This window comes from Etheostoma spectabile, chromosome 19 (assembly GCF_008692095.1).
Source record: "Etheostoma spectabile isolate EspeVRDwgs_2016 chromosome 19, UIUC_Espe_1.0, whole genome shotgun sequence".
NCBI lineage: Eukaryota > Metazoa > Chordata > Actinopteri > Perciformes > Percidae > Etheostoma > Etheostoma spectabile.
In genome coordinates, this window is record NC_045751.1 from 4584321 (window position 1) to 4599775 (window position 15455).

A 15455-nucleotide genomic window follows, 5' to 3' on the forward strand; every position below is an offset into this window, starting at 1 on the left:
CGATGGAAATACAAAGTGGAATATACAGTATCTTTCCAAGTAACACAAATTAACAGTATGGTAAATAACAATAATCTGTTATTTTAAGAACATTGATTTAATGTGTGTAATCTGAAAACATAACACAAAATGTAATTGCTGTCCTAATTATATATTACAATATTTTCAGAACATTTGGGCCCTTGAACAAATGGTTATAACATCAAGTGAATATTTTAAAAAACACACTGTTCCTTTTGAAACAAAAAAATAATTAATGCCAATTTCCAGCTGCTTTTAAATGCAAAGACTCTATATTGATTTGTTCCTAACAGACACACGACCCAGTGTGACACAGAGTTTGTGGAGGACTCATCATGGGAGAGAGTGGACAGCAGTGTGTATGAGTGTTTTGCGGTGTGTGTGTGTTTGGTGTTGTTTGTGTGTGTGTGGGTGGTGTGTGTGGTGGTGTGTATATGTTGTTTTCAGGTCTCCATGTGACCAATTTTTGTTCAAGTTTTGATGTCTACTCCTGAGCTTTTGTGAATATACTTGGAAAACAATTCATATACTATAATAAACAAAACAGTGACTTGGCACTTGAAAGCCTTCCCAAAAAGTGTCCTTACCACTTTATAACGATACACGCACATACAAGTCCAGCTGTTTGCTTTTGGTTGTCTGGTTCAGTGTCTCAGCAGAATAATTACAAACGCACCGCATTTTTGGACTTCTGTGATGAGGTCTTTTTTTATATGGCGCCAATCCAAATATAGCCACGTATCTGGTCTTGTCTTTCCCACAGGTAATGACTGTCAAGCCTAGATTCTGGAAGCATTGCTTGGAACCACTTCTTCAGTCCCGTCTATGACCTTGTAGATTGTGTCTTGTCACGGTCCTCAGCTCGGAGTGTTAGCGTAGACCACAAATTGCTCGTAAGTCGCTGGCGTTGTTGTGCTGTAGATTTCCCGCATAACATCTAGCGTTGTAGCGTTGACATTGTTGCTAGCGGTGGAGCAGAAACTAGCGGCGGGTTGCGGCGTGCCTTTACGTAGGCTAGTCTCAGTGTTTTTTGCTTTGTACTGCGATTCCACCGCTCTGATCCCCATTGGCCCAAGTTTGAAAATCTTCCGACACATAACGCAGTTTGCTTCATAAGCATTTTCAGGCACCGACCATAACCAAGAACACTCGTTGTTTTCAAGCCATTTGTCGCTGACTTGCATTTCCCCATGTTTCTAGACGGCTATTAAACATTACTGTATCACCTGCATGCTGCGAAATTACAAATCCCGCGAAATAACAAATCTCACTGACTACGGCCACGCCAACACCCGCCCACGAAGCAGCTTGATTGGTTGGAGTGGTTAAGCTTAGGATAGCCGTTGGTCAGGGGATAGGACCTGTACAAATGGGTTTATGTTACCGCGACACCGCAGCGCAAAACCTACCGGAAAAAAATGTTCAACAACAGATTGCCTGCATTTTCCCGTGACATGACCAAACATATTTAGAACCTACCCGATCTAAATTTAAGACAATTTAATGCTTTTAAGGCCTTAATTTTAGGAAACGTGATTTAAGACTTTTCAAGGACCCGCGGCCACCCTGCCCCAGCAGTCTAGCCTATAGCGGCGCAACTAAGATGGTTCAGGACTCTCCTGAGCCAGCCCTAACTATTACTTTATCAAGAGAAAAAGTCTTAAACCTACCTTAATTGGGAGACGGTGTTTGCCTCCTGAACCCAGACTGGAACCTGGTTCCACAGAGAGGCCTGATAGCTGAACCTCTGGCTCTCGTTCTACTTTTGGAGACTGTAGGAACCACAAGTAACTCTGCATTCCAGGAGGAGAGGTTCTGGTGGGCAGTATGTACTATGAGCTCTTTAGATAGATGGTGGCCTGACCATGAAAGCTTTGTAGGTGAGAAGAAGGATTTAATTCTATTTTGGTTTACAGGAAGCCATGCGAGAAGCTAAACAGGAGATGTGTTCTCTTTTACAGGTTCCTGTCAGACACGTGCTGCAGCATTCTGGATCAACTGAAGAGTCTTTATGGACTTTTTTGACCAGCCTGATAATAAAAAAATAGCAGTAATCCAGCCTAGAAGTAACATGCAAGGACTAGTTTTTTCTGCTCATTTTTTGACAGGATATTCCTGATTTTTGCAACATTACGTAGGTGAAAAAAGCAGTCCTTGAAATTTGCTTTATGTGAGAATAAACGATATGTCCTGATCAAAAAATACTCCAAGATTCCTCACAGTGGTGCTGCCGCCAGAGTAACTATCTCTTTGGATTGCGTCATGGAGGTGCTTGGTCCCAGAACAATAACTTCAGTTTTATCTGAGTTTAACATTAGAAATTACAGGTCATCCAGGTTTTAATATCCTGAAGGCACATTTGAAGTTTAGCTAACTGATTAGTTTCATCCGGCTTGATCATAGATATAATTGAGTATCATCTGCATATGAAAGAGTGTTTCTTGATAATATTGCCTAAAGAAGCACATATAAGTGAACAGGACTGGACCAAGCACAGATCCTTGTGGGACTCCATGACTAACTTTGGTGTGCGTGGAGGATTGATTGTTAACATGTACAAACTGAGATTGATCTGATAATAAAACTAAAAACCATCTTAGAGTTGTTTGACGACTGCTTTCTCAAGAATCTTAGAGAGAAATGGAAGGTTAGATATATCTCTATAGTTGGCTAAAACATCTGGATCAAGGTTGGGCTTTTTCAGAAGAGGTTTAATTACAGCTACTTAAAGTACTGGTACATAGCCTATTAATAAAGATAGATTGGTTATATTTAGTGAGAAGTGTTGACTAAGGGTAACTTCTTTAAGCAGCCTAGTCGGGATGGGGTCTAAGAGGCAGGTTGATGGTTTAGATGAAGATAATTAAATTAAATTGATAAGGATCAAGTGAAGTGGTCTAAACATATATCTGGTTTTACAGCTGTTTCTAAGGTTCCTGAGTTTTAGAGATAAGTCAGTGCCAGTTAAGGCAGGTCTTGGTGAATTTGTGTTCTAATAGTTAAAATTTTATCATTGAAGAATCTCATAAAGTTTTACTACTAAGAGCTATGGGAATACTTGGCTCAGTAGAGCTGTGACCTTCTGTCAGCCGGCTACGTGCTAAAAAAGAAACCAGGGGTTGTTCCCATTTTCCTCTATTATGACAAGTAGTACGCTGCTCTGGCATTACGGAGGGGTTCCTATACGTTTCAACACTATCTTGCCACGTAACGAGAATTTTCCAGTTTGTGGAACGCCAAATCTTCAAGTTTCTGCAATATTTGCTTTAATTTGCGAGTTTCAGTGTTATACCCAGGAGCTAAGCGTCTTGGTTTTATTATTTTTTTTTAGAGGGGCAACAGAGTCAAGTGCATTTGCAGCGACCTGCTGCACTATCAACAAAATGATCGATTTGGAGGGATTCAAATTAGCATAGGAGTCCTCCGTTACTTTATGACTTGGTAATATGAATTAAAAGCTGATGGAATCACATCCTTAAATTTAGCTACAGCACTATCAGATAGACATCTTGTATGACGTTTTTGCCTAATGGCTGTAGTTCAGCATTATAAACTCAAAAGTTATAAAATAGTGGTCAGATAGAAAGGCATTCTGTGGGAAACCTATTAAATGTTCAATTTCTACACCATATACCAAACAGATTGAGGGTGTGTTTAAATGTGAGTTGGTTTATGAACACTTTGAGAGAAGCCAATAGAATCTAGAAGAGATAAACGCAGTACCAAGGCTATCATTCTCATAGTCCACATGAATTTAACCCTACAATAGAACTTGTCCTTTTAGCAATAAATTTGACAATTCAGATAAGAACTCAGGTATATGACCAGGTGCTCGGTACACTATACAAATAGAACTGGTTGTAGTGATTTCCAACTTGGTGTGAAAGACTAAGAACAGACTTTCAATGAGTTACAATTCAGTTTAGGTTTAGAACTGATTAGTAGACCTAATCAAAGATAGCTGCAACTCCACTCCTCGCCTGTGTGCTCGAGGAATGTGAGTATTCATATGACTGGAGGGGTGGCTTCATTTAGACAACTATTCTCCATCACCCAGCCGGTGTCGGTAAGAAAAAATAATCAATATTATAATCTGATATTAATTCATTTACTAGTACACCTTTAGAAGAGAGAGATCTGATGTTTATGAGTCCACATTTAATTATCCTTTTCTTTTGCACTTGTGGTTTTAATGAGATAGGTTTTCATCACAGCTCCTCTCTGTTTACCTTTGATTTAAATAATTTTGATGGTTGGGGGCAGACACCGTCACTATGGGTTTTAACGAGTAACTCCAGGATGGAGAGCAGAGAGTGCGTTAGACTGCAACTCTGCTAAGGTTTTGACAGGTAATTCCTGGAGTGGAGGGCAGAGAAGTGTGTTAGACTGCAACTCTGCGTAGGTTTTTGGGTGTAACTACTGAAAGAAGGGCAAAAAGTGTGTTAGACTGCGACTCTGCCTCCTGGTCCCAACTCTGGATTGTCAAGGTTAGGTCCAGTAATAATCATACATAGTAACACCATAAATAGTGTTGATGAAAAAAGGAATGGGAATGTTTTGTCTGAACCAGTTGCAGTATGGAGATGTATACCATGTGTACTTAAACCTGTGGTTTCCAACCTTTTTGCCTGACCCCCATTCAAATGTATGTGTATTTGCAGCCACAAATTACTAACAGTTGTTAAATTAGGCAAAAAGATTATAGGATTTTTCCTACCACGATTGATTTGGTCAGAATGTTTTTGAAGACCTGATCATTTAAATGTGTCCATTAATGAAAATATGCATGTTTTGCTTTCCTATCTGTCATCATTTCACACCCACATGAGATAAATTATGGGAACCACTGCTATTAACCGTTCTTCATTGGGATGGCCTCATCAATCGAAGTGCACACGGCAAGGGACTGTAACCCAATATCAATTACTTATCTTCAGTAATTTTGTGATATGCAGCAACAACACTATATGCTTTAAATGTGTCTGTCCCAATCACTTTGTGCAACAACAGTAAAAACTAAATCAAATTTGTTTCCTATAGGTACCCTGATTAATCACACCCTTTACAGGTACGAGTATTATTCAAGTATTTTCTTTAACATTTATCGGGAGAGCGCGAACGCAGTCCCCCTACCAAAATTATGCAGTCGAGATTCCCACATTTGGGAATTCGCAGAGGTCAGCTCAACCGGAGTGCAATGGCCAAGCCTCACCCTGGGTGAACCACCTCTTGATCTGGTACTCCCTGCCAGGTAAGTATGAGTTGTACAGCTCAGAGACAGGGGAGTCTTTTCCAGAAACACCATGCTGACTGTGATGCTGACAATATAGACATGTCCAAACCACTGACTACAGGGGTGAGACCTCCAGGAATTTCATACATAAGAAACAGTTGTACTAAGGCTGACAAGAAATTTACATTTGAGTTGAGAAGAACTGGGACATCCCATCATGCATGCTGTATTTCCTTTCAAAAGCTAACCTAAAATCACCAGTTGTATTTATTTTACTCCAAATAAACAACCAAATGAGTACCAGCCGAAATGCAAGTTTAAATAAACCTGAAAGGATACTGTAATCAAAGTTGTTTTATCCCATTCGAATTCGAGAAAAATAAAAACACACGTGTTCCCTTACTTACAACCAGCACTTCCGGTTTCTTTGTTTACTGCTGGTGGTCAACTGCCATTCTGGCTACTGCAGTGTCACCTACTGGTCTGAACCGTGAACACCACCTTTATTTAACACTGATCTGTGTGCTTCTCGTATGCAATTACAGAGACACCAAGAAATAATTTAGATAGCAGAAAACACAGTGCACACATACTGACAGTATTTGTCTCTCTTTGGACATGTCACCTGGGGCCTGTTGCACGAAAGTAGAATAAATAGTCCAGGATAAGTGAAAAAGCGCAGCTTGACTTAGTGTGCTCATCGCGGCTTTATCGGTTGCACGTTTGCCGGCCAGGATGAACAGGTGGAGCTATCAAGCCAGGTGTAGATAGCTGGATAAGTGCACTTTCACGGCTTTCTTAAATAGACCACGATATTGATCACAGATTTACGGATGCAGAGATGGAGAAGACGCATGTCCACATGTTTCACACCAATGAGCGCAGCTTCTGATGGAAAGTAACGAGAGGTGAGAATATAATATGGAAAGTGACGAGGAGGGAATATATAATAGCAGAGAGGGAAATACGGCTTGTTCAAATGAGAGAAAAAGCCCACCATACGGACCCGACTGAATGTTTGGGGTGTAAAAATATAGCATTTGCCTTAAAAGTGAGCAGAGGGATAATGTTCCCCAGGAAATGGACCCTAAAGACTCTAGGCTTAACTTCAACCCTTTTCACAACGCGAGAACATGTTTTACCCGATATGCACAAATCTCTATAGCTATATCTAATTCTTGTATAATTAATGTTCATACAGAACAATCAAAAGGGACAACAACTAGAAAAGTAGTAAGTGACTTCAATACATCCTGTGAGCATATGTAAACAATATTCATGTTTTTATTCATCTGACAAGTCCGCACCAAAATAAAAGATTAAGAAGCATTGTGGTTTTCCCGGTGTGATATGATATTACACTACATACGTACTGTATATAGGCACGTTATTGGTCCAGGGTGGGGACTATTGAGAAGGTTATGAAACCAATGTAAGCTATTATAAAAACATTAGGCCTACTTATAGGAGTAAACACACTACCCTTTACTAGAGAAGGGCAAGCAACAAGAAAATGAAATCATGAATGTATTGGTCTCTGACAGTCTGCAATTAATACATCTGAGATATAGCTACATTAATATTGTCACACTTAATCTTCGGAGCGCGTCCTGTAGAAACCGGAGGCTGAGACCACGGACGCTGCGCTGCTCTCTTTACTTTTACAGAGGAGTGGACACTGACGCATGCACAGGTGCCGCTGGGCAGCGGCCACTGGGCCACAGCCACCAGGCACCGGCCGCAGCCACCGGGCACCGGCCGCACGCCAGGCAGCCTCAACACACTACCGTCCCACCGAAAGTCCCACTCCGCATCAAGGTGCCAGTGCACCCATTCCTAACCATCCAAACATCGTAGTAGGGTTTAAATCAAACTCGCGACCACAATGTGACAAGTGCTAATGGATGTTATAAAAATAAAGCAGAACACATGCAGAAGACAACGGAATAACTGTCAAACACGTTTATTTCGGATCAGAACCGCAGCTGTTGAACACATGGATTCCAGGATTAATTTTAGCCTGGCAGTTAGCCTGCTCTGGACCAGGCTACTGCAAAGATAAATCTCCATGTGTACTTGGCTCAATCTGTTCTGTGAACCGAGTCAAATCTAATTCATCCAGGATAACTTGAATATCCCGGCTTAATCCCTTATCCTAGTTTTGTGCAACAGGCCCCAGAAAGCACACTGGAAGACAACAGCAACAGAAATGGTACAGAGATTATTTTCACTTTTGGGGGAATGAGCTAGCCTATAATCAGATTGGACTGAGAGGTAATTTCAAAACTACAGTGTATAATCATAAATAACACAATCAGTAAATGTTTGAGGATCAACAAAAAACAAATTACGTTTCACATTTTTCTCACATGTGGAAGAACAGTAACCCATTGTCTCTCACTGGTTGCACCTCCTGCTCTTAAAATGGCAATTATAGACATCGTAGTAGAGTGAAACACACCATATACAAAACAAGACATAAAAAATTGGATAAGATTGAACTATACATAGACATAGCGTCCTTAATTTAATTATCTGTAGTAAATAAAACGTTTCACTGTATGGCTTGAATTAATTCTTTTAAAACTTCAGAGGGGTGCACCGTTCCTGGAGGTACTGCAATACCAGTCGATGCGTGGAGTGAGACGAGCAAGCCCCTATTCCTCTCCCAGTTCCAAAAATCAATTTAATATTGTCCCCGGTAGGGACGTATCAATATTAAACTGATAAGAACAGATACTACACTTGATCTTAGCCAAAAGGCCGAGACGCGTGCCGTGAAAGCGTCGCGGTAAAGGGGTGATTCGCCGCACAGTTACTCTCACTGACGGTCTAAAATTTGAAGTTACAGTTTTGGGACAGTCGGGAAAAGAGTAATATAACTAACGACATCAAAGAAACGCCACAGAATGGCTACCTGCGTACTTTTAATGAAAGAAATGTAACAATGAGGCCCGCCGACTCTTCCTGTCACGTGGTGTCTTATAAACCATAGGGAATTATAGGGATATCACAATAAATCAAGACGCTACAGTACTTTCAACCTGTGTGTTTTTCATATGTTACATGTAAAGGCTGGTCATGACAAGAGTCCACTGCGGGTGAAAACTATTGGCCGTTTATACATCGTGTCTCTGTTTTAAATCGATATAGGCCTTAACGGCTGTAACTTAGAGGTAAGACATCACAAAAAACACAGATCTACTCCGTGTTGTTAGTGTTTTTGTACGAAGGGGTATGTTTAACAATTTATTGGAGTAAAAAGCGAATTCTCCCTCTGAATTTGAAGCCAAAGAAAGCGGAATGAAGCAGAATTAGCAAAGCGTTTGCAACATAACAAAACATGAGCTTGGCGCCATCTGGTGGAGAATAGCTGAACTACGCCAGCTAGGCGCGAACATAACCTGCATATGTATATCTATATTGTTAATTTGACGGTTATGGGCGCTACACACAACGTGTATAGCTGCAGCGTGGAGACCTCTAACTGACTATGATGGAGACCGCGTGTCCAACGTAAATTCAGAGGTCAGAATACGAATCACAAATTATTTCTAGATTAAGTCACGGTTCATTTTAAGAGTAAGAGTATGATCCATTAATTGAAAGCCGTTTAACTCTAAACTGACGATAGCCATACATCGCCTAGTTGGCAGTTTGTGGATGTTATTTATATCCCTATGTTAAAGTATAGACTTGTTTATTTGACGAAACTTGCGATGACTTTACAATTTCTTTTATTAATGCCTTATTTCAAATTATAACAGTTACAAAAGGACAAGCAAAAAAAAACCTATGCCAAGTGGAAAACAATGAAGCCACCCACATAATCATATGTATAGGCCTACAATATGAGACCACATAGAGTAGGCTACTATAAAAAAAAAAAGGTTTTCATGCCTCCCATTAGAAGGGGATCTGATATATCGACATTTAGATAGGTTAACCAATATTTTATTATGATCTTTTTTTAATCTATTAGAAAGCTGCATTATAAATATGCAATTTAAGGATTATAAAAAAATTGGTTAACCTCTTCCTTTCTGAAATCATAAACATTAAAAACGCATAGCGTTTAACGCTGACGTTACCTGAGAGGTCCGTATAAGCTCACTAAAGTGTACCCTCCAGTGTTAACTGCCCTGTTTAATAAGTCAGGCATTTTGAGCTATAGCTATGTAGAACCGTTGGATTTCCCAAACTGAATAAATCCCGCACATTTTAAACACAAACTGCTTTGCTATAATATAATAAAATAATAATAATAAATACTTTATTATCCCGCAAGGGGAATTACATTTACACTCTGTTATACCACAGCTAGCTCAATCGTGTTGTAACTAGAATCCTCTGCTGAAAAAAATAAATTGTGTATTCATTAGCCTGATTGCGATACTATTTAGTTCAAAATCATCTAAAACATAAGAGTAAGAAGCCGTAGCGACCAGACGTGCTTTTATTTTGAAAAGTAGAAGCTCGGGACAGCACCAGCCGAGGGCATAAGACGGAGGTATGAGACTGTGGTACATAGACATAAGCCGAGCCTCATCTGACCAACCCGTAACAGAGATAAACTCAACAATACTTACAACCTAATAATCATCATATAAACTCCACGTCGTGGTATAAAGTATGGCATGACGTTTATTATTCACCAAAAGGCTACTTTCTTTGAATGAGTAACGCAAACGTTCACGGTCGGTGCTGATTTCGTTCGTGGGAATCAGCCTACGGTAGCGAGGCTAACAATAGCAATGTTAGCTGTAATAATTGGGTACACACCGGCTTGTCACTGTGTCCAACCTTACAATATCCACCGTTAAACGGTGTGCCGGTGAACACAACCGTACAAGTGCGTGTAGTAAGCGGCCGGAGTGCGATTTATCTCGCGAAAACCAGCGGCAAAGCTGCTGTAGTAGCAGCCGCCGTGCAGGGGAGCGGATTATTAGCCACTTTCCGATCTCGACGCTACGGCATTTATGCCTATATTAAAATGGCTAGTAGCTATATTGACTAATCATAATAAACGTTGAATGGCAGTTTAAGAATGACACACGTAAAGTGAACAGATTTTGGGACTCTAAAATTACGCTGCGGCCCATTAAACTGGGAAACATTCTATTTATGTCATTATGCTATGTTAGCCTATGTCAATTAACGTTAGCCAAAGTCATGCTTCGTCACTTAAACTGTAACCAATTACAAACACATGAGTTTAAAATAGCCACTTTATAACTACATAGTTTAAAAAAGATTTAAAGGCAGCAAACTCACCTGGACGACCATGTGTCACTTGAAGTCTAAAAACTGTCCACAACTCCAAGAGTTTTCCAAAGTGATGTCAAGGTCATTCCTACTGTGCCGACAGAGGCCACAGCCTGCAACTTCAGAAAACACATGCAAATAGGCAAAACACAAGCAATTAAGAAACAACTTCTTAATTGACAACACTGCGCAGCATCCAGCAAACGCCTGCATATACACACAACACAACCAATACACACACGGCGATGCAGTAAAAAACGATGCACAGAAAACAAATGCAAGTAAAAAACGATGCAAAGAAAAACAAATGCAAGTAAAAAACGAGCAAACAGAAAAACAAATGCAAGTAAAAAACGCGCTGCATAAGAAATCCACAACGAAGTGCTCCAGGCCTCTAGGGGGAGCGCTACGTGGAAGCTGATTTTAGCCCCTACGGAGAGAGAGAGCGCGAGCTGCCGAGCGGTTTGTTTTGAAACGGAACCAAAGTGGAGGTAGCGACGACATAAAAAGGTTAGTATTCATTTTAACATTTGGCCCTCTTCTTTATAGTATTTTAACAGAACAACAGGTTACGTAGCTGGCGGTGTGAGACTGACTTCTTCATGTTTGGTAGTGACAAAACTGTGTGCCTGATCTTTCACAGCTAACGTTAGTCCGCATTGGTAAGGAAAGCTAACTACTGACTGGGCACCTGGTGTTTAGATTGCATTAACGTACGTTTCCTCTTCTCTGAATCGTCTCTACAAATGATGGATACGGTAATGATCGCGAGGTAACTTTGCATAAGAGGAAGGTGGAGAGGACAACTGGAAGCGAAGAAGGGGGACAAGGAGAGTATAGAGGTATGTAAAAAATAAATGTAAATTATATTTGGTTTATGGGGCAAAAGAGAAGCAGAAGTAGATATTTATTAGAAAGAGCGCAGGGATATAGGGTGAAGAGAAGGGTGAAGAAACGGATAAATGTGAAGCTGAAGGACGAGGAAGCAGAGAAAGGACATTAGAAATAAATAGCAGGGAAGGTGACAGGAAAGAAAGAGGTGAATTAACTGAACACAGGTAACATTCATATACAGAAGATCAGCAGACACTTTTTGGTATTAACAAATATCCACTCTCTCTGATATTAACTTGCCCGCCTTGCAGCTTTTGTCTTTTTTTTGGCTGTTTTTTGTCCCACAGATGTACTGTCCATTTGTGGATCTGCCTTGGCAGCTTCCCCTGGGTTTTGTTGTGCGTGTGCAAAAAACGTCAGCTTTCTTAAAGATGTGTCAACAAAGTACCTGAGGAGATGCCCACGACCGTGCACACGGTAATGCACAGCCTAGTACTGGTAAAGAGTTTTTAGTTGTATTATGAAAAATCAGTAGTATAGAGCTTAGTGTGAAATTTTAATGGGTTCTTTTATTGAAATACTGTACACCTCTGCACTATGTGCTTGTCTACTTTAATAACTATCATTAAATGTGTTCTAAAATGCTCTGCAGGAAGATTGAAAGTGAGAATCCATGTGAACTTTAATAAAAAGCAATTAACATTTTTTTGTAGCAGGAAGCTCAGGTGTAGAGTCCTTTATAAATTTTAGGCAATAAAAGAGGGAGAGAAAGACATTCTTTGTCAAAGACACGTCCGAAGGACAGAAACAGAAATTAGCAAAGGTATGCTATTTTTAACATTGTTTCTATTATAATTACATACCCACACATCTAGTACATTTTCCTTTCCTTTACTTTCTGCAGATTTATGTTGAAATAATGAGATGACCGTTGATTCCCTTAACCTGTAAGAGGGAAGTCCCTTCCCCTCATATTCACCTCACTGGTCATCTGATCAACTGTTGGCTCTGCTGTAAAGAAGCTGAAGTTTTAATCAGGATATGGAAGATGGTGCACTTGTTTTAATTGTACCCGGATGCTCAAGAAGTCAGAAAGATCCCAGAACAGACAACCCCTTCACAGTTCAATACAAGGAGGCAATTGGAAGGCCTACCAAAGGAAACAATGTACATTTGCACTGTTGAAGACTTTGCCAACAGCTGTAAGTGCTCTTACATATTCCCACCTTATTTAAAGCTTCACTCTATATATATTTATGATTTAAACATCACTGTCATCAAATGGTCTAGTATGACTAGTGGTATTTAATATAAAAACGAGCATTCACTTTCTTTCTTTAAAACTAAATAGGAATTAGGCCTTAGGCTTGTATTTCGAATGCATAACAATAATTTTAAAAGTTATGTTTCTCCTGTATGATGTACTTGTGGAAAGTGTTAGGTGGATCAACAAGCTCTAATGCAGAGATCTTCATCAGGGGTCTGGGACCCTAAGGGGGTCTTCAGGTAGTGCGGGGGCCGCTAAATTATTTAAAACATATTTTATTGATATTAAATGTCTGAAAATATCATTACAGTATTTAATCCAACACATCAAAAGCAAAGATAAATTGTCTTTTTTTTGGAAAAAAATAAATTTTACAATTGAAGATAAGCTTACTAATAAGTAGCCACTATGTGCGTAAAGTTAAGCTTAAAGAATCCCTGTGCCTTCCACGTGTCGTTAACTTTAAAACAGATGTATAAATAATACCTTTTATGTTACAATATATGCTGTAGGGGTCCCTACTCAGTCCCTTTTTCAGCTAAGGGGTCCCTGGACTAAAAAACGTTGAAGTGACTGCTCTAATAGCATTATTGTACTTTGATTTTTGTTTTGCAAATTTTGGAACAAATATTTAAATAAAGTAACTTTTTGTCAAACCAAATAGTTTATTAGAGTAATGGCTGTCATGAGGTGAAAATAAATACAGATTCATTTTTAGAATCTTCTTTTTAGGGAAAATTATTTGTACTAGAAGCTATTCACGTGACCTGAATGTACTTGCTTTTCAGACAGTAACTAGAAGAAAATGTTAAAAAAAGGAAGAATTTGTTTTGATTGAAAAAAAACAACAACCTGTGAGGCAGGTTGTACATGACATCTGGTTTACCAGATGGCAGCGAGACTGTTTAACAGGTCGGATGAATGCGTGTTCCACTTTTCCCTGCATTCATCAAGGTCCCTCTGTAGCACACCTAGGAACACGCGAACCGCAGGCATATGTGCTCTCGACGTGCCACTGAAGAGATGTCTCTCCTTCAAGTCTTCATGAGGTCAATCCAATTGAGACCTAAACACAGCCATTAGAGATGTAGTTTTTTGAGGTGATGCAGATCCATGTTATGGATTCAAAATTTCACAATATATGACATTATACCTGTAAACCTGAAGTGCCACAAAAATAGTGGTAAAAGGGTCTCTGTGTTTTAAGTGTGAGAGAAAAAAAAAGAGGAAAGTCAAAAGTTAACTTCTATGATGATGCGTGACAAGTGTTAACGAAGAGGGTAACAACATGCACCCTTATGATTTACAGAATTTTAAATTTTGTTTTGTTGAGTCCAGTCACAAGCAATTTTTTCAGAATTAATCAGAAATATTTAAATTCCATGACTACATATTATGTTCATTACTAGAGCTGTAAAAAATATTTAAAGATGAGGACCACCTTTGTTTTCGGAAGTATGACCACCAGCTTTCGTCCGTTGGTTGGCGGTTGAGGAGCCATACATATGACTGCAGCCCCAGCAAGCCATCAGTGGTTTTGACTTAAGGCACACTGGTTGCCACCATTGTTCCATTTTCTGTACCACAATCTGTGCGAAGTTGCATTGGTATGATACCACATTCTGAACACAATGCAGATAGTTTTGCGCAATGACCCTGGATCATTGTGTACTTGCTCCACACACCAACCACAGTACTTGCGGGAGTAGCCATTCTATACAGCCACTAATGCCCAACCTATGGTTTTAATTTTCAAACCATCAACATGCCGAATGGTTTGGTCCACGGAGCTGTAAACTCTTCTCACAATCTTCGTCTTGCACGAAGTTGAACCCTAAGGGATCAAGCTCGCTCGTCCATGCCATAACATCATCCCTCTCACTGTGAGAGAGTACTTCTGGCGCAAATCTGCCACATGGAACGTAGCCTAATGCTGGCCTGGACCCTTCAGCTCTTCTTGTATGGCAGCTTGGACAGTACTAGGGAGAGAAATGTGTTTTCCTGGACAATGAAAAACTTTTCAATTTTCTTTTAGAGAGCGAAGGCTCATTTTAACATTGTGAGTTGTTGCCAGAAATCCAAAATTTCATCATAGCTGTAGCCTCATGGAAATACTTCTAATCAATCCTCTTCTGTGGGGCTGTCTAATGCTGACCCTGACAACATAAGGGAGAAAAGATTAAAAAGTAACATTTCAACAAGGACAGGCTCATAACACCTCCGGTCTTCAGTGAAGAAAAAATTAGGCAGATCCCTACCACCCTGGACATCTGTTTTAACCCTTTCCTCTGGTAAAGGTCGGGTCTGTCATCAACCAAAACCTCTGCTAGAGAACTATTTCTTGTCCATGGCAGTCTCATAAACTCTCCCTTGCCCTTATTGACTCTGAACTGATTCGAGTAATTCTATATACCAGAACTACTACATTATTATAGAAGCGGTTAAATGTTAAAAGAATTAGACAAATATAATTATGACTCTTCATATTTTAAACAAAATATGTATGAGCTATTGTATGTACTACTAATTAGTATTCAAACAGTGTGTGTGTTGAACCTTTTTATTTTGCGAACAAAAATACATATAATCAATCTACTTACTGTTCTTCAGTTGGCCAAAATCTGTACATTGTTGCCACATGAGCCACAAAACACTTGAACAGTGCTCTGTGCGGCCACAGAAGGGACAAAACATGGAATCAAACGCTTGAAGCTGTGCCAGAAGCTCTTATAAGTAAATTTGGTCTTAAATTTCATTTAGAATTGGTATTAAAAAGTCTTAAATTTAACTTTATATCTGTAGCCACCCTATGGGGGACTTCCCATGATGCACTGA

At 39.7% G+C, this 15455-nt stretch overlaps 2 non-coding genes across 2 annotated transcripts; both read right to left on the bottom strand.

Annotated features, from left to right (window-relative positions):
- Window positions 1–5124: 5124 nt before the first annotated feature.
- Window positions 5125–5280, bottom strand: LOC116669563 (U1 spliceosomal RNA). Its single transcript, XR_004326817.1, has one exon. It is a non-coding gene; the product is annotated as a U1 spliceosomal RNA (small nuclear RNA).
- A 2565-nt stretch (window positions 5281–7845) lies between these two features.
- Window positions 7846–8029, bottom strand: LOC116669548 (U2 spliceosomal RNA). The gene has a single exon (XR_004326802.1). It is a non-coding gene; the product is annotated as a U2 spliceosomal RNA (small nuclear RNA).
- Window positions 8030–15455: the final 7426 nt, after the last annotated feature.